The sequence below is a fragment of the Hyla sarda genome, chromosome 5 (assembly GCF_029499605.1).
Source record: "Hyla sarda isolate aHylSar1 chromosome 5, aHylSar1.hap1, whole genome shotgun sequence".
In the NCBI taxonomy this organism is placed as follows: Eukaryota; Metazoa; Chordata; class Amphibia; order Anura; family Hylidae; genus Hyla; species Hyla sarda.
In genome coordinates this window covers 95,364,310-95,390,535 of record NC_079193.1, presented here as the reverse complement: position 1 = coordinate 95,390,535, position 26,226 = coordinate 95,364,310, and the positions used below count along the sequence as shown (strand labels likewise).

General features: G+C 47.2%; 1 protein-coding gene and 1 long non-coding RNA gene across 2 annotated transcripts in view; one reads left to right on the top strand and one right to left on the bottom strand.

Moving 5' to 3' along the window:
• The window catches only part of LOC130273346 (uncharacterized), a 56,708-nt gene that overhangs the window by 27,338 nt on the left and 3,144 nt on the right, over nt 1-26,226 (bottom strand). The window lies entirely within an intron of this gene.
• The window catches only part of SGO1 (shugoshin 1), a 30,877-nt gene continuing 28,409 nt past the window's right edge, over nt 23,759-26,226 (top strand). The window contains exon 1 of the mRNA XM_056519965.1: nt 23,759-23,958. The gene's annotated coding sequence lies outside the window, so the exon portion shown is untranslated. The remainder of the gene's footprint in view (nt 23,959-26,226) is intronic.

The following is a 26,226-nucleotide window of genomic DNA, read 5'->3' as shown; positions in this document are numbered from 1 at the left end:
CCCTTTGGGACAGGGTCCCTTCACAGACCTCAAACCAACTGTCACGATGCCGGCTGGCAGGAGGTGGATCCTCTGTGCCAGAGAGGGATTGGCGTGGACCGTGCTAGTGGACCGGTTCTAAGTCACTACTGGTTTTCACCAGAGCCCGCCGCAGAGCGGGATGGTCTTGCTGCGGCGGTAGTGACCAGGTCGTATCCACTAGCAACGGCTCAACCTCTCTGGCTGCTGAAGATAGGCGCGGTACAAGGGAGTAGACAGAAGCAAGGTCGGACGTAGCAGAAGGTCGGGGGCAGGCGGCAAGATTCGTAGTCAGGGTGGATAGCAGAAGTTCTGGTACACAGGCTATGGACACACAAACGCTTTCACTGGCACAAGGCAACAAGATCCGGCAAGGGAGTGCATGGGAGGAGGTCAGATATAGTCAGGGAGCAGGTGGAAGCCAATTAAGCTAATTGGGCCAGACACCAATCATTGGTGCACTGGCCCTTTAAGTCTCAGGGAGCTGGCGCGCGCGCGCCCTAGAGAGCGGAGCCGCGCGCGCCAGCACATGACAGCAGGGGACGGGAACGGGTAAGTGACCTGGGATGCGATTCGCGAGCGGGCGCGTCCCGCTGTGCGAATCGCATCCCCGACGGCCATGACAGTGCAGCGCTCCCGGTCAGCGGGACCGACCGGGGCGCTGCGGAGAGAGAGACGCCGTACGCGCTCCGGGGAGGAGCGGGGACCCGGAGCGCTAGGCGTAACACCAACCAGTAAAAGCTTTCCTCCTGGGGGTTGTGGCTAGCCATGTGAGACGCCAGCAGCAGGATTACTGAGCTCCGCTACACGGCCGCTATTCTAGGGGAATTATTCTGCACCCATGAGCACACGGAGGTCGGGGAAGAACCGCAAGCACAGGGGATCACCCCAGCATCCTACGGTGACCATCTCCAACTATTTTAGCCCTCTACAGGAGCTTGAAGGACCGCACGGGGAGATAGCGGGTCTTTCCAAGATGGCGCGGACGCCTCACCCGGACAAGACGCCCACCAACCCCCTCGTGCTGACAAGAAAGGGAGCGGTGCCACTGCCGGGCTGCACCGGAACCATCTCCCGGCACTATTGCACTTACCCAGGAGATCCCAGCTGAGTGAGCCCTCTTCCCCTGCTGCGGCTGGAATCTCGGCAAGAAGGGACGTGTCCTCTCTGCGCCCCGGACCGGAAGGCCCACACAGCTCTGCACCGGAGTCTGGTAGAGGAGTCCCGTCTCTGCTGTCAGCTCCCTCACAGATGCAGCTCCGTGCGCCACACTCTCCCGCTGCTGCCACGACCCTGGAGCAGCCCTCATCGCAGACGGCCATGTCAGCTGAGGTAGAAGATATAGGGGACCTCTCTGCGGGGCAGCATCTTGGGGGGCCCTCTGCCCTCCCCACCATCTCTGGGACCGGAGGAGGTGCCTTGTCGCCCACATTATCACAGAGCTTCCCCCCGATCCTCAGAAACCCCCCAGACTCTCCGGGACTGTATATATCTTCCTCAGAGGGGGAGCACGCTGTGGAGGACCAGTTTAACGGGACAACCACCCCTGTTCTCCCATCTGCCCAGCATGCACTGCCTGGTACTGGCCATGACTTTCCCCACTGCTCAACCCATACTCTGCCCTCTCCCTCACCAGCAAACAGGGGAGGAGGGATAATACCTGTGGGACCTAGCGCCTCACCTGGGCCAACACCTGCCACTGAAAAGGGCCCAACTATGACACCAGCCATGCTCGCTCCTGACTTGCCTCCTCCTGCTCAGGCTGTGGCTCTGTTGAAGGGTCATCCAGAATTACAGGCCCTTCTGGCGCTACTTCCCACCAAAGCGGACATGGCGGCCCTGGAACTTGATATGAAATATAGCTGGCGACAGGACCTACAGCCGGTCAAGGATGACATTTCTACCCTGCAGGAGAGGGTTGGTGCACTAGAGGAGTTCAAGTCTACGGTTCTTCATACTATCACTGACCTGCAGTCCACTGTCTCCTCTCATTCCCTTACTCATCGAGCCCTTGCTGACCACATGAACGATATAGAGAATAGGAATCGCCGTAACAATGTGAGACTGAGAGGGCTCCCAGAAGCTACCCGTACGCCAGACCTCCTCCCGACAGTCACGGACATCTTCAATCTGATTTTAGGTCGCCCTCCTGGCTCCTCTATTGAAATAGACAGAGTCCATAGGGCCCTTCGGGCTCCCAGCACTGACCCGTCACACCCGCGGGATGTCATCTGTAGGATTCACCGTTATGTCTTAAAGGAACAGTTGATGATGAAAGTACGCCAGAGGGCGACTTTGATTTTGATTGGGCGAATATTCAGATCTACCCTGACCTGTCTAGGCGTACCCTGCGCCAACGTGCCTTGCTTAGACCCTTGCTCCGAGTCCTTCAAGATCGATGGGTGCCCTACCGCTGGGGCTTCCCGTTCACCCTGCATGTGTCTCAGGGTGACACTACTGCAACCCTGAGATCCCCAGATGACCTGCCACGGTTTCTTGCCTCACTTGAACTGCCACAGATGGACCTCCCGGAATGGACTGCTTTCCTACAAGCCCCCTACGCTTCTGCTCCGGCTGGAGCTGGATCCCAAAGGCAGGCGGTCAGACGTCCTCATCCGGACTGGCCAATGCCGCAGAGACAACGCAGACCGAGGCGACGCTCAGATGGCACCTCTGCTGAGAACTGACCGGCCCGCTGTTCTCCTGATAGTCCCCAGGGCTGACGGTCATAAGTCCTGGACTAGTTTCTAATTTTTGTCTTCTGGGCCTCCGAAAGGAGACTTCCGTAGGACATTGTTCCAGTTAGCCATGGCTCCTTGTTTTCCATTTTTACTCCCCTAGTACTGCTGCTGATTCCTGACCCCCGAGGGGGATCCAGGTTTCTACATGTGATACCATGACTGTGAGCGGATCCAGCGATCTGACCCCTTAGTTACTTAGTTGGCTCAGACCTTTCTGATTGTACTGTTAATTGTTTTGCCTACCCCCGATTAGGGCGGGTGTGCGTTCTGTACGCCCTTTCTGCAGGTTTGTTACCTGCACGTAGATTCCCCTAGCAAGTTTTTTTTTTATTCTTTCTTTTTCAGTTATCCTGTTCTGATTTGATTTTTTGTGTGTATTCCTATTGATTTCCTTTCTCTTTCTCTTTCCTAGTGTGCGCTCTCCGCTCCGGGAATCCTCTGGCCGTCCCTCTGCCGCCGCATACCCCGTCACTTCACCGGTCCTCGTCCCGACTGACTGTGAGTATGACTGCCATAACCCTTGCCACGCTCAATGTTCAAGGCTTTAACGTCCCTGAAAAACGGTCTAAAATCCTTTATCATATGCACAAATTGAAAACCCACATCCTATGCCTACAGGAGACGCACTTCAAAACTGACCACATTCCTGACAGACTTAGCCGATACTTCCCCACCTGGTTCCATTGCCCCAACCCGGACTCCCGCTCTAGAGGGGTCTCGATCGGCTTTCATCACTCTCTGCCATTTGAGATGCAGGAGGTCTGCTCCGACCCTGAGGCACGCTTCCTGTTTGTCCGTGGTCGGGTCCTGGACCAGGTGGTGACGGTAGCTACCATCTACACGCCCAACACGGCCCAGATCCCCTTCCTGACCCACACGTTGGAGAGGTTATCTGACTTTTCCCAGGGCATGTTACTACTTTGTGGGGACTTCAACATCCCGCTGCAGCCCCTGTTGGATACGTCCACACAGCGAACTGCAATCCCGTACCGGCAACTTAGTAATTTACGTTGCTCTCTCCACTCCATGCAGCTTTGCGATGTGTGTCGGCTCCAACACCCTGCAGACAGAGATTATACCTTTTTCTCGAGCCCACATAGGACGTATAGTAGACTGGACTATATATTCATACCGCACTATCACCTTCCCAGGCTTTCTTCCACTAAAATCGGGAACTTGTATCTCTCAGACCATGCCCCTGTGTATTGCAAAGTTCTGATCCCTTCACTTACTCCCCCTAGATTTCAGTGGCGCTTGAACGAGTCACTTCTTCTCGTTGTGTTGTGTCTCTCAGAGTTGAAATCCACGATCGCCCAATTCCAGACTGATCATGCTGCTGATCTAACTCCTCTCCCTTATCAATGGGAAGCGCTCAAATGTGTGCTTCGGGGAGTGTTAATTAAACACGGCTCGCGCCTCAAAAAAGAGAAACGGGCAAACTTGAGCCGCCTCCTTGACACTCTGAAGTCATTAGAGGCTCTGCACAAGAAAACTTTGCAGGAGTCCACCCTGAGAGACCTCGTCAAAACGCGACATGATATCTGCTCACTTTTGAACGACTCATACCGATGCTACAAACAAAAGTGTTCCAAAACCTTTTATGAGTGGGGCAATAAGCCGGGTAAATATTTAGTCAGCGCTCTTAGGGATGCCCGTGCGACCTCATATATCCCATCTATCTCTAGTCCAGGGGGTGGGAGGAGCTTCCTCACAGAGGACATTTTGAAGGCCTTTGAGCATTACTATACTGATTTATACAACATCCCCACCCCACCACCTGGTCCCCACCCTTCTCCCCCCACTCCGCCCTCACTATGTGACTATATTGCACAGACGGCACTGCCCTGCCTTTCTTCAGACACTATTGAATCTCTGGAGGCCCCATTCTCTGTAGAGGAGGTGGAGAGAGTCATAGGCCTCCTGCCCGCAGGCAAGAGCCCAGGCCCGGATGGGTATACAGGGAAGTTCTTAAAAACCCTGAAGGCTGAGCTGACCCCACTCTTATGCCGCTCGTTTAACGTTATCACGCAGGACATAACCTTTCCCATTGATTCCCTGCGTGCACATATTACGGTGATCCCGAAGGAGGGTCGTGACCCCAATCTTTGTGTGAGTTACCGACCTATCTCACTGATTAACATAGACACCAAGTTGTTTGCTAAGCTCTTAGCGGAGACGCTGGTGGTGGTCCTTGGGCCCCTGGTTCACCCGGATCAGTCAGGTTTTATACACTCCCGGGAGACCCATGACAATCCTTTTCCCTAGTGCATCGTGCGATCTCTCGGAATCAACCACTGATGCTGCTATCTCTGGATGCCGAAAAGGCTTTCGACCGGGTGAGCTGGGGGTTCATGGAGGCTGCCTTGACGCAGGTTGGACTTGGCCCACTAATGTTGGGTAGAATTAAAGCCTTATATAATAACCCTAGTGCGCAAATAAAGATTAATGGGTCCCTTTCCTCCCCAATCCCCATCCGTAACGGAACGAGACAGGGGTGCCCGCTCTCCCCCCTACTCTATGTCTTATGCATGGAACATCTCCTGATCGCCTTAAGGAACGACCCTAATATTCAGGGTTTCCCGGTGGGGAGTGGCGAGCTCCTCTGTTCTGCGTTTGCTGACGACCTATTATTGTTTCTCACCTCTCCCACTTCCTCCCTACCCGCACTCGATGACGCCCTTCGTAGATACTCCTATCTAAGCAACCATCAAGTGAACATGGAAAAGAGCATTGCATTGAACATCACCCTCCCCCAGAGGAGCTGCGGGTTATACGTACCACCCATCCTTTTAAATGGTCCTCCTCCTCCATCAAATACCTGGGGATACACGTTCCAGCCGTTCTGACTAACACGTACTCCCTTAACTTTAAGCCCTTGCTGTCGACTATAGAAAGAGATTTAGCTAAATGGTTTAAGTGGACCTTTTCTTGGTTGTGTAGGGCTAACATCTTAAAAATGAATGTGCTGCCCCGCTTGCTTTACCTTTTCCAAACTATTCCCCTGGCCCTACCCTTGTCCTTTTTCAAAAAATTAGACTCTTTGATCCGCTCCTTCGTGTGGGCGGGGCGACCATCGAGGACGGCCAAACGGATACTAACCAGGCGGAAACAGGCAGGAGGTCTGGCGGTCCCTGATTGTAAAGCATATTATGTTGCGTCCTCTCTGGCGCGCTTTTTGGACCTCATTCATGGTCGTCCCGCTAAGCGATGGGTGGAGGTGGACTTGACAGATACGGACTATGAGATATTGTCACTGCCTTGGTTGTCACCGACTGCTCTGGCTGGGTGGGACGCACATAAACTCCCCTGGGTGTCTAGGGAGCTTTTAGCTGTGTTCAAGAGATATCTTCGTAGCACAACTCTCTTCTCCTCATTTACATAGACCTCTCCTCCCATTTGAGGAATTATACGCATCCTCCTCCCCGCCCACCAAACCTGTGTCCCAAATCTATGGCCTACTGCTAACAGAGATGGCTGGAGAGTTACCGACATATACCAGGGCGTGGGAGAGGGAACTGCATACGACCATCACCCCGGCGGACTGGGTCGTGGCCTTCGGCATGTGTCATAAGCTGTCCATCTCATGCAGATCTCAAGAGACTAACTTCAAAATTCTCTCCAGATGGTACAGGGTGCCCTCCTTGTTACACAAGATTTACCCCACAACTTAGAACCTGTGCTGGCGCTGTGGGACGGAGGTGGGCACCATGGCGCATGTTTGGTGGTCTTGTCCCAGTCTTGCCTCCTTCTGGGCAACGGTTGTTTCCCGAATTGAGACCATTACAGGAGTATCATTTCACAATGACCCAAAGGTTCTTCTCCTCTCCATACTTCCGGTTTCCCGCAGGAACCCCTCTAGATTATTGTCCAATTTCCTGTTGACGGCAGCCCGAACGGTTATACCGAGGAGGTGGAAAGACATACACCCTCCCACCCTCACTGACTGGTATGCAGAGATTCTTTTCCTTTTTCGAATGGAGGAATTGATGGCCGACTCCTCGGGACGTAATGATAAGTTTGTGGCCATATGGCAACCCTGGTTGACTTTTATCGAGACGCCCCTTTATAGGACGGATTGACCACCCTTCCCCCCTCACTTTCCTTGCGCTCCCCCCCCCCAACTCCTGTCTGTACTTGTCCCTACGCTAACCCCCCCCCTCTCCCTACTGACGGCTGAGCTTAGTGATATATTGACCTGACTACTGGACGACCCATTGGAGGATGGCGGGGATGCGGGGGAGGAGGCGTTCGGAGGTCCTGAGGTGAGTGCTCCGTCTTTTCTCTGTTTTCTTCCCGCCATCTACACCCCCTGCCCCTAACTCTCCCCTCTCTCCCCCCACTCCTTTTTATTTCTCCCTCTTGTCTCTATTTTCCTGCTCCCACTCCTTCCTGTTTCCTCTATATCTGTTTCTAGAACTTTTTATCCCTCATGCTCAGTACTGTTAGACGGTTTCCACAGCGAGGGCCATAGCTTGCAGCCAGCACCCTCTTCAGTTACTACGAGATTGTCTATCTTATTATATTTGATTATTGTGCTACATTTTCCGTTATTTGTTTTTGATGTAGACAACCTATGTATACCTCATGTACCGCCGCTTTGGTATTGTGTACTATTTCTATGACCTTCTAATAAAACTCGTTTTAAAAGAAAAAAAAAAAGAAAGAAGCTTTCCTCCTATAGGAGATACCTCATGCATAGATGTATTTTCGGAACTTGTACTCAAGGTTTTGAGATCTCTCTCAACTTCGGGAAACAGTGAAAGCCCGGGACTGAGGGACAATCTCTCATTCAGAGAAAGGCAGGCTCTTGCACAGCTACAAAATAATGATCAAATTATCATTAAATCCTCAGACAAGGAAGGAAACATAGTGCAAATGGATAGAACTAAATACACCCGGATGTGCAAGAGACTGCTAGATGATCGTGATACATACGAGATTCTCTTGAGTGATCCCACTTCTGACTATGCTAAGGAACTCACTGCTATACTTACATATGCTTTTGAAAAAAATCTAATTAGCTGAAATGGGCTTGAATTTATAAAACCCACTACGCCAGTGACTCCAACTTTTTACGCCTTGCCAAAAATACACAAGGGCCTAACACCATTGAGGGGTCGCCCGATTGTATCCGGTATTGGTGGCATGGCGCGAAATGTTGGAGTCTACTTGGACAAAATTCTCAGACAGTTTGTGTTCACCTTGCCATCATACTTACGTGACACAATGGACTTACTCCAAAGGATTGAGGGTAGTTGTCTAAGTGAAAACACCATACTTGCCAGCACTGATGTGGAGGCGTTATATTCATCAATTAGACATCAAGTGGGCTTACAGGAAGTTGAGTATTTCCTCAAAATGAGAGGTACCTCCTTTTATGAGCATAATAAATTGGTATTACAACTGTTAGAATTTGTACTAACGAAAAACTACTTTCTTTTTAAGGGTCGCATATTCCACCAGATCAGGGGGACCGCCATGGGGTCCCCCTGTGCCCATAGCTATGCAAATCTCACCTTAGGGTGGTGGGAGGCGACGCATCTATTTTCAGATGAAAGAGAATTCTTTAGTGAAAAGGCACTTATCTGGTTGTGTTTTATAGACGACGTGTTTGTAGTCTGGAATGGAACCAGAAATGAATTTGAACAACTAGTTGGATCTATTAACGCAAACACTTTGGGCCTATTTTTCACTTTTGAAACAAACGAAACACAACTTAATTTTCTTGATGTGAAAATCTACAGAGATGCCAGTGACACCCTACAGAGCACAATCTACGGTAAAAAAAACAGTGACGAACAGCTTCCAGAGGTGGGAGAGCTGCCACCCGGGCCCCCTGAAAAGGCCTCAGGAGGAACTGTTCGTCGCTAGAGGGGTTTAAAAGGGAAGCTAAAACAATGAGGACACGTTTCAGAGACAGAGGTTACCCTAACTTTATTTTATCTCAGGCCTAACAAAATGCCATTAAAACACCAAGAAATGATTTATAAGTACCCAATACTGAAAGTATTAATTCTGGCTCTCAAGTGACAAGAATCATTGGAACCTTTGATAAGATGTCCCCAATTGTTCAGGATATAATTAGCCATCATTGGGAAATTTTGAGAATGGACCCGACCTAAAAGACATAATAGGATCAACCCCACAAATTACGTATAGACGTGGACGGAGTTTAGGGGATCTCTTAGTTCAAAGCCATCTACAGCCTGAAAGCAACGGGACATCTACATGGCTAGACAGAGCAAATAACATACGAGGTAGCCACAGATGCGGCCATTGCCGAGCCTGTGGATACATCCTGAAAACTAATAAAGTACCACATCAAAATCCTCCCATTCAAATTAGACATTTTATAAATTGCTCCACAAAATCGGTCATATACATTGCTATATGCCCTTGCCCCTTACTTAAGCTTGGGCACCCTGCCTCCATTTCCCAGTATGTAAATACTTCTGGGAGTTGGAGGTGATACACAGATTTTCGGCAGCCTCTGTCTCTGTTGTCGTTACCATTGGTGATCTCAGCCCCATAGTCTGAATAAATCACACATACTGACTCCCTTCTATATATATCAATATCTATTAATGCGTGTAGGTAATAAGTCTCTATAAACCAGCTATCGGAAGAATAACAATGCGCTCATAAATGAGCCTTATGAACCAAGTCTTTAATTACTCCACATCACGTTCCGCTACTATCAGCGATCGGGTATGACTTCTGGCACAGCCGCAGATGTAAACAAACATCGGGCACGCCTCCTTAGGTGCGTCATGGAGGCGTGCGCGGCTGTGCGCGTATATCCGGTCGCTGACAGTAAGTGATGTCAGACGCCGGAACCTCGCCACATGGAGCGAGCAGAGCTGTGGACTTACAGCTCCCTGCGACACAGCAGGTTGTGCGTGACCCCTGACAGCCATAGGAAACCGTGAGTAATGATAGGGAACCATTATGTGTTGCCCGACACCAGTACAGCAACTGGTAGAAATGCGTCGGCGATATTATTGTGAATTATTTTAGGAAATCTGACTAAGATTTGTACCAGGTTGTGCTGGCTGAATCAAGCAGAGCACACCTAAGGTTACCCATACTTGTCAGTGATCCCTATGTTAATTTTGGTGATTGAAATACACAAGTACACATATTTTTGTTTCCCATTATCTTACAAGTAACTTAGAATAAAAGTTATATTTTAAGCACACCCTAAGACACTTTATTTGGGGATCTTATGATTTGTAGCCACTATTAGTAAAGAAAGAGTGCATAATGTAATAATGTCCGTCTCCTGTTTTTAATAAAATCAAAATTTTTCCTCATTAGGACTAGGAAAATCTTCCTCATTTAGTCTGTACTCTGTCCTTTGGCTCCTTTTTTGACTTACCTGTGATTTTTTCCCCCCAGCTGTCTACTGCTTTATCTATTCTCAATTTCGTTAAACACATTGAGGGAGATTTATCAAAGCTGTCTATGTCCCGCATCAATATAGACCAAACTACAGAGCGTTAGGCTGGTCCATTGTGCACCTAATTTATCAAAAGTCGCAAGGCTCTTGATAAATTCTGTGCACGGACTTCTGTATCTATGCTTTAGAATTTATTTAAACCTGCTCCAGCATGGTCTGACATTTCAGTGTACTCCCAGCCGATGCGACTTGTCGCTGAAAAATCACTTTTGATAAATTCAACACCAATGCATTTTTCCGTCAAAAATAGACTAGAATGCATCATGTTCTAAAAATCCTCTAAAGAAAAAGTCGCAGAAAAGTCGTACATATTTAGACTGCGACTTTCTGTGCGACAAATTTAGATGGGAAAAACCAGTCTAAATTCTTTGATAAATCTCCCCCAATGATCAGTAACTGCACCCCACATCTAAAAGGACACAAACCTCCTTAGTTGGTGGGTGGCATAATGGCTGCCTTGCCAGCTACACTGGCAGTTATGCCCATGGTACTTTGAAGTAATAGAGGCAGATCATTTATTCTGGTTTGTTTCAATATGGTAAATACCACACTCCAAATAGATAAGTAACAGACATCCAATTTTTAGTGATATGCTTGTGCATCCTGTATATACCTGTCAATATTGGTCCTATGTTTCTAGGAGAACTCATATAACAACTTGTATACTGTTACATATGAGAACAAATGAGTTTAAACCACCACCTTTTATGTGTTTTAAAAATCAAAATTTTTATTACTGCATGATTATATAAATGAAATATATTACTATGGTAGACATAATATTTCAACTTAAAAATAATAGCACAGTGCAATACATAGGAGAACTTTTGGTCTGCTAATAGAATAATGCAGCCATGTCACCACTTACAATATATATATAATATACTATTACAAAGGTGCTCACAGTGCTGTGTAAACATAATAGTTATAGGCACAATCTGCCCCTAAACAGGTAGTCACACAAGTATATGAACGCTAGTAGTACTGGGTGCTGCCATAGCTGCTTATCATGCTAAACATAGCTCACCCATAGTAACTGCAGAACCACGCTCCTTCACACCGCTTCTCTTTTATAACTCACCCAATCTTCTGAAATTGGAGACAGCCAGCATCCATGTTCCCGTGGCGCATGCGCACTGACTCACTGGAACTGCTGCTGCCCCACTTCTGGCATCACAGAGCTTGTGCAAAGACTCAGGATAGATGTTCCAAGTGTGCACACTGCCCCTCCTGTCGCCTTCAGCGGCAGCGCTCCGTACTGAGTACAGCACGCGCGTTCACAACATGAAAGCTAAGGGTGTTGTTATTATACAAAGTGCAATATCATTATACAAAACCCCTCCTATGCTATGGCCCTCTTGTGTGACTATAAACATTATTAGTGCCAAGAAAAATTGCATCAAAGTACATATTGTTTCAATATGGGCAGCAGATTAAGCAGTTACACAGGAGTCCTGGTGCTAAGGCATGCCAACCACATGAGACACTAGTATTATAAATGATATATGATAGGTGGTAGGCCCCTCCCCTATCATCCTTCATCTTTGGCTCTTGTTTCAATGAATGGACTGCAAGATATGATCCTTAAACTCAACACAACCATGTGAGCATAGGTCAGGGTAAGTTAGGTCTATTACAATACCAAATATTAAAGGGGTACTCCACTTTTTTTTCCTCTGTAGTATACAGCAGCTGATAAGTACTGGAAGGAATAAAAAGTAATTTACAAATCTGTTTAATTTTCTGCCACCAGTTGATAAAAAAAAATGTTTTTTAGTGGAGTACCCCTTTAAGAAATGGATTGGGTACAATCTCCATCTCCTTCATACTATCACATAGAAATGGTCACCATCTCTTCTACTACTGGTATACTTTTAGGGCTGTATAGTTTCGGCTCTGTCAACTATATTACTTGCCCTTATGGGTAGTCAGGGTAGCTTACCTCAGTTTGACTTAAAGGGGTACTCTGCTGCTCAGCATTTGGAACAAACTGTTCTGAATGCTGGAGCCGGCTCCAGGAGCTCCCAGCGCCAGCTCCAGCGTTTGGAACAGTTTATTCCAAATGCTGAGCAGTGGAGTAACCCTTTAAAGAAGGTAGCTAAACTTCTAGGGCATGTCAAGTGAAGTATTCTTGCAAATGCATTAATTTATCATCATAATCCTAACATGAAGCTCATGAAATCTCGGCACCACTATTCTCAGTTCTGGTATTCAGGCACCTTTTTGGCATTATGAAAACTTCCTTATTCTATATGTCGCGCACGTAGTGCCACCAGGCTGGTGCTGTCAGTCCGCCTCTCCATATAATAGCAGTGGTACAGTGTCCATTTTAGGGCATCGTCAGTCGTCAGCCGTAACTCCATCCTCCATCAGGTGAAACGGCGTCCCGCCTCCTCCCTCGGACCAATCACCGTCAGTTGTCAGCCGCAACTCCGTCCTCCGTCAGATAAAATGGCATCCCACCTCCTCCCTCACACCAATCGCCGTCATCCTTCAGCCACAACTCCATCCTCCCTCATCCGAAACTCCCTCGACCAAAACGCTGTCATGCCTCAGACGATTCTCCCTCAGATGCAACTTCCTGCCACATAGCATGGCCGATGCTGCACAGCATGTATAGGAGAGTCATAACTGTGAAACTTGCACGTGTACTACAGACACAACATGTTCTACAGAGCAGCAGAGCAGACATTGAATGGCGTGTACAGCAGAACCCATATAGCAGAGAGCCGACACTGACTCGACTCTGCTACACGGCAGGAAAGATTTTGTCTGAGGGATGACGGAGTTTCGGATGAGAGACTTTAGGATGACAAAGGAGGGAGGAGAGAGTTGCAGCTGATGCCTGACAGACAGTGGCCCGAGGGAGGAGGCGGGACGCCGTTACACCTGACGGAGGATGGAGTTACAGCTGACAACTGACGATGTCCTAGGATGGACACTGTACAGAGGGGGGGGGGGGCAGATGTCAATAGTGGTGCTGGTAAAGTTAGGGTCTGTGAGAATAACCCCTACTGCTGGGAAAACATTGGGGGAGATTTATCAAAGCTTGTGCAGAGAAAAAGTTCAACAGGTATGGGCAACTGAGCAATTTTTCCTTTACACAGGTTTTGATAAATCTCCACCATTATGTTTGTGTAATGCGGCACTGGTGAGTTAACAGAATCAATACAACAGTGCTTACTATGTCTTGTTGTGAAGATTCCTTGGAATGAAACAAGCTGTGACATCACTGCTGGCCTGAACCATCAAACATAAATGTCCTACCCTGCAGACAGCAGAAAGTGAAAGCAGGTGAAGAACAAGATGACCATGAAAACTGAAAGTGGTAACTACCCTGTAAAGTAAGGCACCAAGAGGGAAAGTTCCTGTTTTGGAACACTGGTAAACACCACTGAGTTATAGCAGAGCTGAGTATCTTATTGGCCTCTTTTGAGTTAAAGGGAGTTTTAAGAAAGGACACATTGATGGCATACAATTAGGCTTGGGCATCAATGAGTTATTGGTGGAAGTCCTGGGTGTTGAACCCTATCAAGTCATACCATCAAGGTAACTTCTCATTAAAGAAAATATTGTGGAAAACAAAAGATTGCGGAAAATGACATGCTAAGCCTAGCTACATTTTGTAGTTTATGTACTTGCAAGGTTTTCAAAAAATTTTGAAAACTCAATACTGAGTAATTTCTGCTATGGAAGGAAGTATTCAGGACAGCCTGTGATGTCACACATTCTCAGTGATCAGTGGCAACAAAACTTGATTAAATGGGGAAAAGTACATTCTGGGATAAAGAAGTCTTGCCAGCCATGAAAAATGTTGCTTTCATTAGAAAAAATGTTTGAAATTGTATTACAGAAAGAAAGAAAGAAAGAAAGAAAAAGTGTTTGGAAGGGTATTCAGGGTCTAGAAGGTGAACTATAATGGACATGAGTCTTCAGTTTTCTTTCCGGTAGTATGTTGTATAAAAGTAAGGACACATACTATATAAGTGCCTTCCTATAACACTTGTAATGTAACGTGAAGTGATGGCATCATACTGGGTGGATTTAATATGTAATCTGGACGCTGTATATTGAGCTGCCTATACATCTTGACCCTGCAGCGGCTGCCACCATTTGTATGGTAGATGATACATTTTATTATAAACTGAATTAGCAGCCATATCTACTTCACCTTCTAGAGAATGGAGTGGAAGCGATTATATTAAGTATAAATTAAGACAAACAACACAATATATATATATATATATATATATATATATATATATATATATATTTTAATTTTATGTATATTTAACATTGCAATTAAATATTACTGGCCTTTAATAAATAAATGGTCTCAGTGACTCTTAGGTATGGCCTTGGGGGTCTTGCAGACAAGTCCGCCACTGTCCTAAATTGCGAGGCACTAGACCTAAAAAATCTGAATTGAAATTTGCCGGCATAGAGCGGATTACAGATGTTCCAATAGGGGTTGATCTTCACTCTGAATTACTCCAAAGGGAGACATTATGGATAATAAAGCTGAAAGCTTTGAGCCCATTGGGGCTTAATAAAAGGAATGACTTCTCCCCTTTTCTTTAAAGTAATTTTTATCTGTGTGGTATTTGTTTTTAACCCTTTTTGGGATGTTTTTCCCTTTTTTTTCACAGGTTGCTTTGTTATACTGCTGTATATAAGTATCTTACCTATCACAGATTGACATACACCTGACTGGAAGAAGCTTCATTTGACGTGAAACTAGTCTCAGTGGTACACCCCCAGCTGAGGAGAGTGGCGCCTCTCCGCTCCCCGCTCCATGGATCGCTTCCATCTCTGTTGCTTGATCTTCCACGGAATCATGCCGAGGTACACCCATTGACCTTTTCTCTTCTTCTATTGCTTATTTCAGTGTTGTGGACTTACTTGCCTTCGTGTGCTAGCACCTCGTGCACTGACCTCATTCACATTAACAAGTATCTTCTTACCCTGGTTCCTACCGAATTGGTGTCATATGCAGTGCCTATATGGTAATTTATTATTTTGTTTTTGTTCTATTGTACAGTAGACATACTGCTCCTAAGAGCATTTGCTCCAATGAACAGCAGGTGCATCACTTGAACATTTAAACCACTAGGCACATCACTCCATTGTACAGTGAGCACTAGTTCTAAAAGACAAGGCTCTATGAAAGACCAGTTTTATCACTCCTGAGAGTGGAGGAGACACATCGCGCTTTTGTACAGCAGATGCACTGAAAGAAACTATTCTCCAACAAACAGCATCACTTTTGAGAGAGTACATATAAATCAGACATAGCACCATTGTACAGTGGACACACTGCTTCGAAGAGCAAACATTCTATGAAAAAGCACCTAAAAGTGTAGAGCACATACTATCAGGCAGACACACAACTCTTTTGCACAGAAGACACACTGCTCCTAAAAGTGAAAACTCTATTGCAAAGCAGTTGTGCCACTTCTGAGACTGTACATTCTATCCAGTAGAAACATTACTCTATTGTACAGTGGACACACTGCTCATATGCTCTACTGAAAATCAGTTGTGCCACTTCTGAGTGAACATTCTAACCAGCAGACACACAGCTCTATTGTTCAGTAGTCACACAGCTCCTACTGCTAAGAGCTCCTGCTCTATTGGAAAAAAAAGTGCCACTGAGAGTGTACATTCTATCTAGCAGAGACACCACTTCATTCTTTTCAATTGATTTTTATTGAAAATTTAACAGGTAAGTAAAACATGTCAATATACATTTTGAGACAGTATTTTGATCAAAATACATGAAAAAGAGAATAAGGAGAGAATGATTGTTTCCAAAAACTCGACAATATTATGTGGATATATTGAAGTAGAAATAAGTGTCCTGCATTGCTCTCGACCATAAAAGGACAGTGTTATTTCACTACATCTCAAAGTCACAAAGGTGAGTATAATGTATTAAGCTGATCTCGCTTAGATAATGGAAAGTAGTCAGCAAGACAGAAGTAACTTAGTCGAGAAGAGTACATGAGAATACAAAACAAACTAAAATTTACATAAATAAACAATTTCTTATAATAACAATAAAAGTAATAGTAAGGCCGTGTGACGGAATGGAGTTCTAAGAGGAGCGCACCAGAGCAAATGGTGAAATATCTCAGGTAGAGATAGAAAATAAATACGATTAATAGGTAGTATAAGGACTGATACACACCTCCCTATGATACAGTGGTATTCCCGGACCCCCGAAACAGCATTGTGGTCACACCTATAAATGACTAATTAATGGAGTGGGCGAGTGGAATCAAAGAGTCCATAATTCCCATAATTTAAGGAATTTATCGTATTTGTGCTCTTGTTTGTGTCACGATGCCGGCTGGCAGGTAGTGGATCCTCTGTGCCAGAGAGGGATTGGCGTGGACCGTGCTAGTGGACCGGTTCTAAGCCACTACTGGTTTTCACCAGAGCCCGCCGCAAAGCGGGATGGTCTTGCTGCGGCGGTAGTGACCAGGTCGTATCCACTAGCAACGGCTCACCTCTCTGGCTGCTGAAGATAGGCGCGGTACAAGGGAGTAGGCAGAAGCAAGGTCGGACGTAGCAGAAGGTCGGGGCAGGCAGCAAGGATCGTAGTCAGGGGCAACGGCAGAAGGTCTGGAAACACAGGCAAGGAACACACAAGGAACGCTTTCACTGGCACTAAGGCAACAAGATCCGGCAAGGGAGTGCAAGGGAAGTGAGGTAATATAGGGAAGTGCACAGGTGATTACCCTAATTGGAACCACTGCGCCAATCAGCGGCGCAGTGGCCCTTTAAATCGCAGAGACCCGGCGCGCGCGCGCCCTAGGGAGCGGGGCCGCGCGCGCCGGGACAGAACAGACGGGGAGCGAGTCAGGTAGGGGAGCCGGGGTGCGCATCGCGAGCGGGCGCTACCCGCATCGCGAATCGCATCCCGGCTGGCAGCGGGATCGCAGCGCCCCGGGTCAGAGGACGTGACCGGAGCGCTGCAGCGGAGAGAGTGAAGCGAGCGCTCCGGGGAGGAGCGGGGACCCGGAGCGCTCGGCGTAACAGTACCCCCCCCCCTTGGGTCTCCCCCTCTTCTTGGAGCCTGAGAACCTGAGGAGCAGACTTTTGTCAAGGATGTTGTCCTCAGGTTCCCAGGATCTCTCTTCAGGACCACAACCCTCCCAGTCTACTAATAAAAAAATTTTTCCCTCTGACCTTTTTGGCAGCCAAAATTTCCTTGACCGAGAAGACGTCCGAGGAGCCGGAAACAGGAGTGGGAGGAACAGATTTGGGAGAAAAACGGTTGAGGATGAGTGGTTTGAGAAGAGAGACGTGAAAGGCATTAGGGATACGAAGAGAAGGAGGAAGAAGAAGTTTATAAGAGACAGGATTAATTTGACACAAAATTTTGAAAGGACCAAGATAGCGTGGTCCCAACTTGTAGCTAGGGACACGGAAGCGGACATATTTAGCGGAGAGCCATACCTTGTCTCCAGGGGAAAAAACGGGGGGAGCTCTTCTTTTCTTATCCGCGAACCTCTTCATGCGTGAAGAAGCCTGTAAGAGAGAATTTTGGGTCTCTCTCCATATAATGGAAAGGTCACGAGAAATTTCATCCACAGCGGGCAGACCAGAGGGCAAGGGGGTAGGGAGGGGGGGAAGAGGGTGACGGCCGTACACCACGAAAAATGGGGATTTGGAGGAAGATTCAGAGACCCTGAAGTTATACGAGAATTCGGCCCATGGAAGGAGATCTGCCCAGTCATCCTGGCGGGAGGAAACAAAATGTCGCAAATAATCACCCAAGATCTGGTTAATTCTTTCTACTTGTCCATTGGACTGGGGATGATATGCAGAGGAAAAATTTAATTTAATCTTGAGTTGTTTACAGAGAGCCCTCCAGAATTTAGACACGAATTGGACACCTCTATCCGAGACAATCTGCGTAGGCAACCCGTGAAGACGAAAAATGTGTACAAAAAATTGTTTAGCCAACTGAGGCGCAGAAGGAAGACCAGGAAGAGGGATGAAATGTGCCATTTTGGAGAATCGATCAACGACCACCCAAATAACAGTGTTGCCACGGGAAGGGGGTAAATCAGTAATAAAATCCATACCAATCAGAGACCAAGGCTGTTCGGGGACAGGCAGAGGATGAAGAAAACCAGCGGGCTTCTGGCGAGGAGTCTTATCCCGGGCACAGATAGTGCAGGCTCGCACAAAGTCCCCAACATCCGTCTCCAGAGTCGGCCACCAATAGAAGCGGGAGATGAGTTGCACAGATTTCTTGATGCCCGCATGACCTGCGAGATGGGAGGAGTGACCCCATTTGAGGATTCCGAGGCGTTGGCGTGGAGAAACAAAGGTCTTTCCTGGAGGAGTCTGCCTGATGGAGGCAGGAGAAGTGGAGATCAGGCAGTCAGGTGGAATGATGTGTTGCGGAGGGAGATCAACTTCTGAGGCATCCGAGGAACGAGAGAGAGCATCGGCCCTAATGTTCTTATCGGCAGGACGAAAGTGAATCTCAAAATTAAATCGGGCAAAGAACAGAGACCACCGGGCCTGGCGAGGATTCAGCCGTTGAGCAGACTGGAGGTAGGAGAGGTTCTTGTGGTCGGTGTAGATAATAACAGGAAATCTTGATCCCTCCAGCAGATGCCTCCATTCCTCAAGTGCTAATTTAATGGCTAGAAGCTCTCGATCCCCGATGGAGTAGTTCCTCTCCGCTGGAGAGAAGGTCCTAGAGAAAAAACCACAAGTGACAGCATGCCCGGAAGAATTTTTTTGTAGAAGAACAGCTCCAGCTCCCACTGAGGAGGCATCAACCTCCAATAGGAAGGGTTTGGAAGGGTCAGGTCTGGAGAGCACGGGAGCCGAAGAAAAGGCAGACTTGAGTCGTTTAAAGGCGTCTTCTGCTTGAGGAGGCCAGGACTTGGGATCAGCATTTTTTTTGGTTAAAGCCACGATAGGAGCCACAATGGTAGAAAAATGTGGAATAAATTGCCTGTAATAATTGGCGAACCCCAAAAAGCGTTGGATAGCACGGAGTCCGGAGGGGCGTGGCCAATCTAAGACGGCAGAGAGTTTGTCTGGATCCATCTGTAGTCCCTGGCCAGAGACCAAATATCCTAGAAAAGGAAGAGATTGGCATTCAAACAGACATTTCTCAATTTTGGCATAGAGTTGGTTGTCACGAAGTCTCTGAAGAACCATACGGACATGCTGGCGGTGTTCTTCTAGATTGGCAGAAAAAATTAGGATATCGTCCAGATATACAACAACACAGGAGTATAACAGATCACGAAAAATTTCATTGACAAAGTCTTGGAAGACGGCAGGGGCATTGCACAGTCCAAAGGGCATGACCAGATACTCAAAGTGTCCATCTCTGGTGTTAAATGCCGTTTTCCACTCGTCCCCCTCTCTGATGCGGATGAGGTTATAGGCGCCTCTTAAGTCCAATTTAGTGAAGATGTGGGCACCTTGGAGGCGATCAAAGAGTTCAGAGATGAGGGGTAAGGGGTAGCGGTTCTTAACCGTGATTTTATTAAGACCGCGGTAGTCAATGCAAGGACGTAGGGAGCCATCTTTTTTGGACACAAAGAAAAATCCGGCTCCGGCAGGAGAGGAGGATTTACGGATAAAGCCCTTTTTTAGATTCTCCTGGACGTATTCGGACATGGCAAGAGTCTCTGGGGCAGAGAGAGGATAAATTCTGCCCCGGGGTGGAGTAGTGCCCGGGAGGAGGTCGATAGGGCAATCATAAGGCCTGTGAGGAGGTAGAGTCTCAGCTTGTTTTTTGCAGAAAACATCCGCGAAGTCCATATAGGCCTTAGGGAGACCGGTTACTGGAGGAACCACAGAGTTACGGCAAGGGTTACTGGGAACCGGTTTTAGACAGTTCTTGGAACAAGAGGACCCCCAACTCTTGATCTCCCCAGTGGACCAATCCAGGGTTGGGGAATGAAGTTGAAGCCAGGGAAGTCCAAGGAGAATTTCTGAGGTGCAATTGGGGAGGACCAAAAGTTCAATCCTCTCATGATGAGATCCGATGCTCATAAGAAGGGGCTCCGTGCGGAAACGTATGGTACAGTCCAATCTTTCATTATTTACACAATTGATGTAGAGGGGTCTGGCGAGACTGGTCACCGGGATGTTGAACCTGTTGACGAGAGAGGCCAAAATAAAATTTCCTGCAGATCCAGAGTCCAAGAAGGCCACAGCAGGGAAGGAGAAGGCAGAGGCAGACATCCGCACAGGCACTGTAAGACGTGGAGAAGCAGAGTAGACATCAAGGACTGTCTCACCTTTGTGCGGAGTCAGCGTACGTCTTTCCAGGCGGGGAGGACGGATAGGACAATTCCTCAGGAAGTGTTCGGTACTAGCACAGTACAGGCAGAGGTTCTCCATACGGCGTCGTGTCCTCTCTTGAGGTGTCAGGCGAGACCGGTCGACCTGCATAGCCTCCACGGCGGAAGGCACAAGAACAGATTGCAGGGGACCAGAGGAGAGAGGAGCCGAGGAGGAGAAACGCCTCGTGCGAACAGAGTCCATATCTTGGCGGAGTTCCTGACGCCTTTCGGAAAAACGCATGTCAATGCGAGTGGCTAGGTGAATAAGTTCATGTAGATTAGCAGGAATTTCTCGTGCGGCCAGAACATCTTTAATGTTGCTGGATAGGCCTTTTTTGAAGGTCGCGCAGAGGGCCTCATTATTCCAGGACAATTCTGAAGCAAGAGTACGGAATTGTATGGCGTACTCGCCAACGGAAGAATTACCCTGGACCAGGTTCAACAGGGCAGTCTCAGCAGAAGAGGCTCGGGCAGGTTCCTCAAAGACACTTCGGATTTCCGAGAAGAAGGAGTGTACAGAGGCAGTGACGGGGTCATTGCGGTCCCAGAGCGGTGTGGCCCATGACAGGGCTTTTCCGGACAGAAGGCTGACTACGAAAGCCACCTTAGACCTTTCAGTGGGAAACAGGTCCGACATCATCTCCAGATGCAGGGAACATTGGGAAAGAAAGCCACGGCAAAACTTAGAGTCCCCATCAAATTTATCCGGCAAGGATAGGCGTAGCCCAGGAGCGGCCACTCGCTGCGGAGGAGGTGCAGGAGCTGGCGGCGGAGATGACTGCTGAAGCTGTGGTAGTAACTGTTGTAGCATAACGGTCAGTTGAGACAGCTGTTGGCCTTGTTGCGCTATCTGTTGTGACTGCTGGGCGACCACCGTGGTGAGGTCAGCGACAACTGGCAGAGGAACTTCAGCGGGATCCATGGCCGGATCTACTGTCACGATGCCGGCTGGCAGGTAGTGGATCCTCTGTGCCAGAGAGGGATTGGCGTGGACCGTGCTAGTGGACCGGTTCTAAGCCACTACTGGTTTTCACCAGAGCCCGCCGCAAAGCGGGATGGTCTTGCTGCGGCGGTAGTGACCAGGTCGTATCCACTAGCAACGGCTCACCTCTCTGGCTGCTGAAGATAGGCGCGGTACAAGGGAGTAGGCAGAAGCAAGGTCGGACGTAGCAGAAGGTCGGGGCAGGCAGCAAGGATCGTAGTCAGGGGCAACGGCAGAAGGTCTGGAAACACAGGCAAGGAACACACAAGGAACGCTTTCACTGGCACTAAGGCAACAAGATCCGGCAAGGGAGTGCAAGTGAAGTGAGGTAATATAAGGAAGTGCACAGGTGATTACCCTAATTGGAACCACTGCGCCAATCAGCGGCGCAGTGGCCCTTTAAATCGCAGAGACCCGGCGCGCGCGCGCCCTAGGGAGCGGGGCCGCGCGCGCCGGGACAGAACAGACGGGGAGCGAGTCAGGTAGGGGAGCCGGGGTGCGCATCGCGAGCGGGCGCTACCCGCATCGCGAATCGCATCCCGGCTGGCAGCGGGATCGCAGCGCCCCGGGTCAGAGGACGTGACCGGAGCGCTGCAGCGGAGAGAGTGAAGCGAGCGCTCCGGGGAGGAGCGGGGACCCGGAGCGCTCGGCGTAACAGTTTGGCAATAACTTCTTCAAAGATATAATTATAATTGACCATATAGATCATTTCAGACATGGACGGGACATCTTGGGTTCTCCATTCTCTAGCAATTAGCAATCTATAATTATGTAGGACATGACAGATAGGCGTGCAGACTGTGACAGGAAAATCCTCTATGCCTATCATTAAGAGGGCCAGTTCGGGTGGAATAAGGGAGAAAAATTGGGATGAGATACGGCGCCTCCTCCGATGTAGTAAGTTGGTGATTAGGAAATGAAGATATAACAAAACTGCCTATATTAAAAAGGCTGTTTTATTGGAGGGTGCAACTTAAAAGTTTCTAACCTGAACCGGGTTCTTCGTCAGGCAATAAGATAAAAAACATACAAGGCGCCAGTTTTAAATACACAGATCAGCTGAGTGCTACCGGGTCAGCGGGTCACGGTCAGCATGAAGGTTAAACATAGACATTTTTTATATAACAGTAAAAAAGAATAAAACTAAGATAAAATTCATGATGCTGATATGTTGTGCATAAGAACATGTACCTAGGAGAGTATTACTTAAGTATTCGTTGTTTGACATAGTGCTGCAGCATCTCGGCATCATGTCACATAATCGGGAGTCCGTCACTTGCTTCTGAGATCCGGATTAGACGTATGGGCATTATTTTAGTAGACTTGCAACTACTGCATGGGTATAGTATATTAATGTATTTTCTTAACAGCTTCGAGGTATATATTAAATTTTAAATTTGCAGCGCTGGAGGTCCTTAGTGTATGGCCCGCATGTAGCGCATACTTAATTAGTGTAATCCCGAATATATCCGACAGAGGGCAGATAGAGTCGTTTCCGGTATTCCAGTGAAACGGCCATCAACCATATCTGGTAATGATTTTGGATTAATAATTAGGTATGGAGCACTGTTCTGCATGCTTCATTGCTGTTCCGGTCCTTCCAGGGTTAGACAGCGCTGGAGGCCCATATTGATCATATATCGTGGAGGTGGAGGAGTAAAGGAGGGAAGAGAGACTTAGATTATAGTTTCAACAATTTCATTAAGTATAAGACCTCGAGGGGAGATGGTTTCTAGTTTATACATCCAAAAGACTTCTCGTTTTTTGAGTGTCTCAAAACGATTTGAACAAGTTTCAGATATGACGTCAATGGGAGTTATCTTTATTGGTTCCGATATGGTTGGGTGAGCCATAGAGCAATGTCTAGAGAGGCCGTGTAGTTGAAATTTGTTCTTTATATTCTGTCTATGTTTATTCATTCTGCAGTGCAACGGTTGTATTGTTCGACCCACATACTGTAGACCACACATGCAGTCGATGAGGTAGATGATATACATAGACTGACAGGTAAGTCTGTGCTTGAGTACGTGTTCCTCTTTTGTTGTATTTGATGTAATTACTTTCACATTATGTTGTATTTCCTTGCAGCAATTGCATCTTTTCAGCCCACATCTAAAGCTTCCAACCGGTTTCGAAACTTTTAAGTTTCACCCTCCAATAAAACAGCCTTTTTAATATAGGCAGTTTTGTTATATCTTCATTTCCGAATCACCAACTTACTACATCGGAGGAGGCGCCGTATCTCATCCCAATTTTTCTCCCAATTTCTACACGTTCCAACCGGACTTGCCAGTCACGGTTAGGGATGCAGAGGCAGCCACCTACCTAACACCGCCGTACGCTAGGATCTCAGACCCGGGATACCAACGGCTACTTGCGATTCTGAAGGCAGACAAAGGTGTTGTGCTCACAGCACAACCTACTACGGTAAGGTGCACTAACTCACACGTACCCACTTTACTTCAACGCTAGGAGCGCGCCTCTTTTTCCTTTTATTTTCAGTTCGGGTGGAATGTCCCGGAATGAAGGTATGAGGCACTGTATAAGGAGTAGTAAGTCATGTCTGGATTTGGATAGTTTCGGGCATTTCCAAAAAACATGGGAGAGAGAACCTATCATACCGCAATTCCTCCAGCAAGTGAGGTCTTGATTATCATACATGCTAGCCAATCGTTTAGGAGTATAATACCATCTATAGTATATGTTTTCCAACTGTTCTCCATGGCTGGAACATTTTGAGAAATATTTTCCGATGTGAAAGGCTTTTTGCAATGTTGAGGGAGGGAATTGTTTACCCAGTTCCTCTTCCCATTTCAACATGTATTTTGTCTTTCTAATGTGTTTGTCAGAGTTGAAAAAGGGATATAGCACACCTAGGCCAAGTTTTTGTTTAGGTAATGTCGCGAATATTAAGTCTTAAAGGCATTGAGGGATTGTACATGTGTGGTCTTTATATTTTTTAAGATGCTAATTAATTTTGACATATGTAGATAGTTCAGAATCTGGGAGATGAAAAAGATGTTGTAGATAATTAAAGGGTCTAATAGAGTCATTATTTAAAATGTCTTTTATGTGGATAATCCCGTAATCAACCCAGACATCTGGAGGGATATTCTTTATATGGTTACTGAGAGATTGGAGGGGAATTTTGTAACATATATGTGTATGATCTGGGTCCCGTATGCATAGAGCATTATACCAAACATCCAATGAATGCCTGGTAGAGGGAAGTAGAGTCTTTACCAAAGAGCCCCTTCTGTGGGGGTTCAGCCAGAGGTATTTCCAATTTGAAATGTCGGAGATTGATGCTTCAATATCAGCCCAGATAGGCTTGGTAGGATCATCTCCAATCCATTTCAAAGACTGTTTGATTATAATTGCTTGTCTGTAAGCCTTCAAGTTAGGAACTCCTGATCCACCATTAACAGTGGATTTGGAAAGAATCGATATGGCTACTCTTGGGCGTTTTCTACACCAAATAAATTTAGAAGCTATTGACTGTAGCTTTGAAATTAGATTATTGGGAATATATGCCACATGTATTATGCTATATTCAGCAAATCTAGTGGCCATTTTCATTCTGTCAAATCATTTATTGCCCTTCTGCACCACAGGAGGTTTCTGTCCTCCCTGAGTTCACCTTAGGACACCTGCGTTATGGTTTGATATGAGCGACTTTAGAGAAATGCTTCCAAAGTCACATAAAGTCACAGGACCTGGTCTAAAAACTAGCATTCCATGGGCTGTGCGTGCATTCATCATTCCGTGCGTTGGGCCCAAGGAATGAGTAATGCAGCCTGGAGCGGGACTGTAATGACAGCTCGCAGCGGACCTGGTGGGATACAGTATACGCTCGCGTTCTGCTCATAGTATATTGTACAGCAGTTGGACTTTTGTCACTAGGAAGGGAGTCCCCACTCTGTCCTAGTTGTGCAATACAGCTGCGGGTACAGCTAAGACTGGACAGAAGGTATACATTGTATACCTCCTTCCCAGCAAGGGAAGAGTTTGGGGAAACTATCCTTTAGTGCAGTGGTTCTCAACCTTTTTCGCGACTGTACCCCCAAAAGGGTGAAAGTATGTCCGCGTGTACCCCTCGCGTAGAACTTACGCGTGAGGAGTACCCATGGACAAAATAAGTCATAAAAGTACATGAAGGGGTTATCCACCATAAGGTGATTTTACTACATACCTGGCAGACAGTAATGGACATGCTTAGGAACGATCTGCGCTTGTCTTGGGGATAAATGGCTATGTTTTGAGATTACCATAACATTGTGGATACTACAAATCCCATAGTTCCATTTTTCTCCCTCCCACACATCAGCCACCCCACCCATTGAAACATAAATGAGAGGCATCCGTTAAAAGGACCTGTGGTTTTCAATCAGGTTGTCTACAGCTGTTGCATTAGTTGCAGATTGATCTCTCTCCCACCAAGCGATCCCTCCACCCATTGAAGCAGATAGGCTCCCTATCATCAGCTGACTAGTGAGTCAGGTCTCAGCTGCATTGCAACCTGGGAAAAATCTGAGACAACGGTCATTTTGTATGCTGTTAAAAAGAAATATTGGGATGAAAATCACATACAAATTGTGAGAAAACCGTCACACACAGGTACAGACACTATATTATGAAGTACACTAACTTTACAGCCCCTGTAACATAGTTAAATAGAAAATTCCTGGAATACCC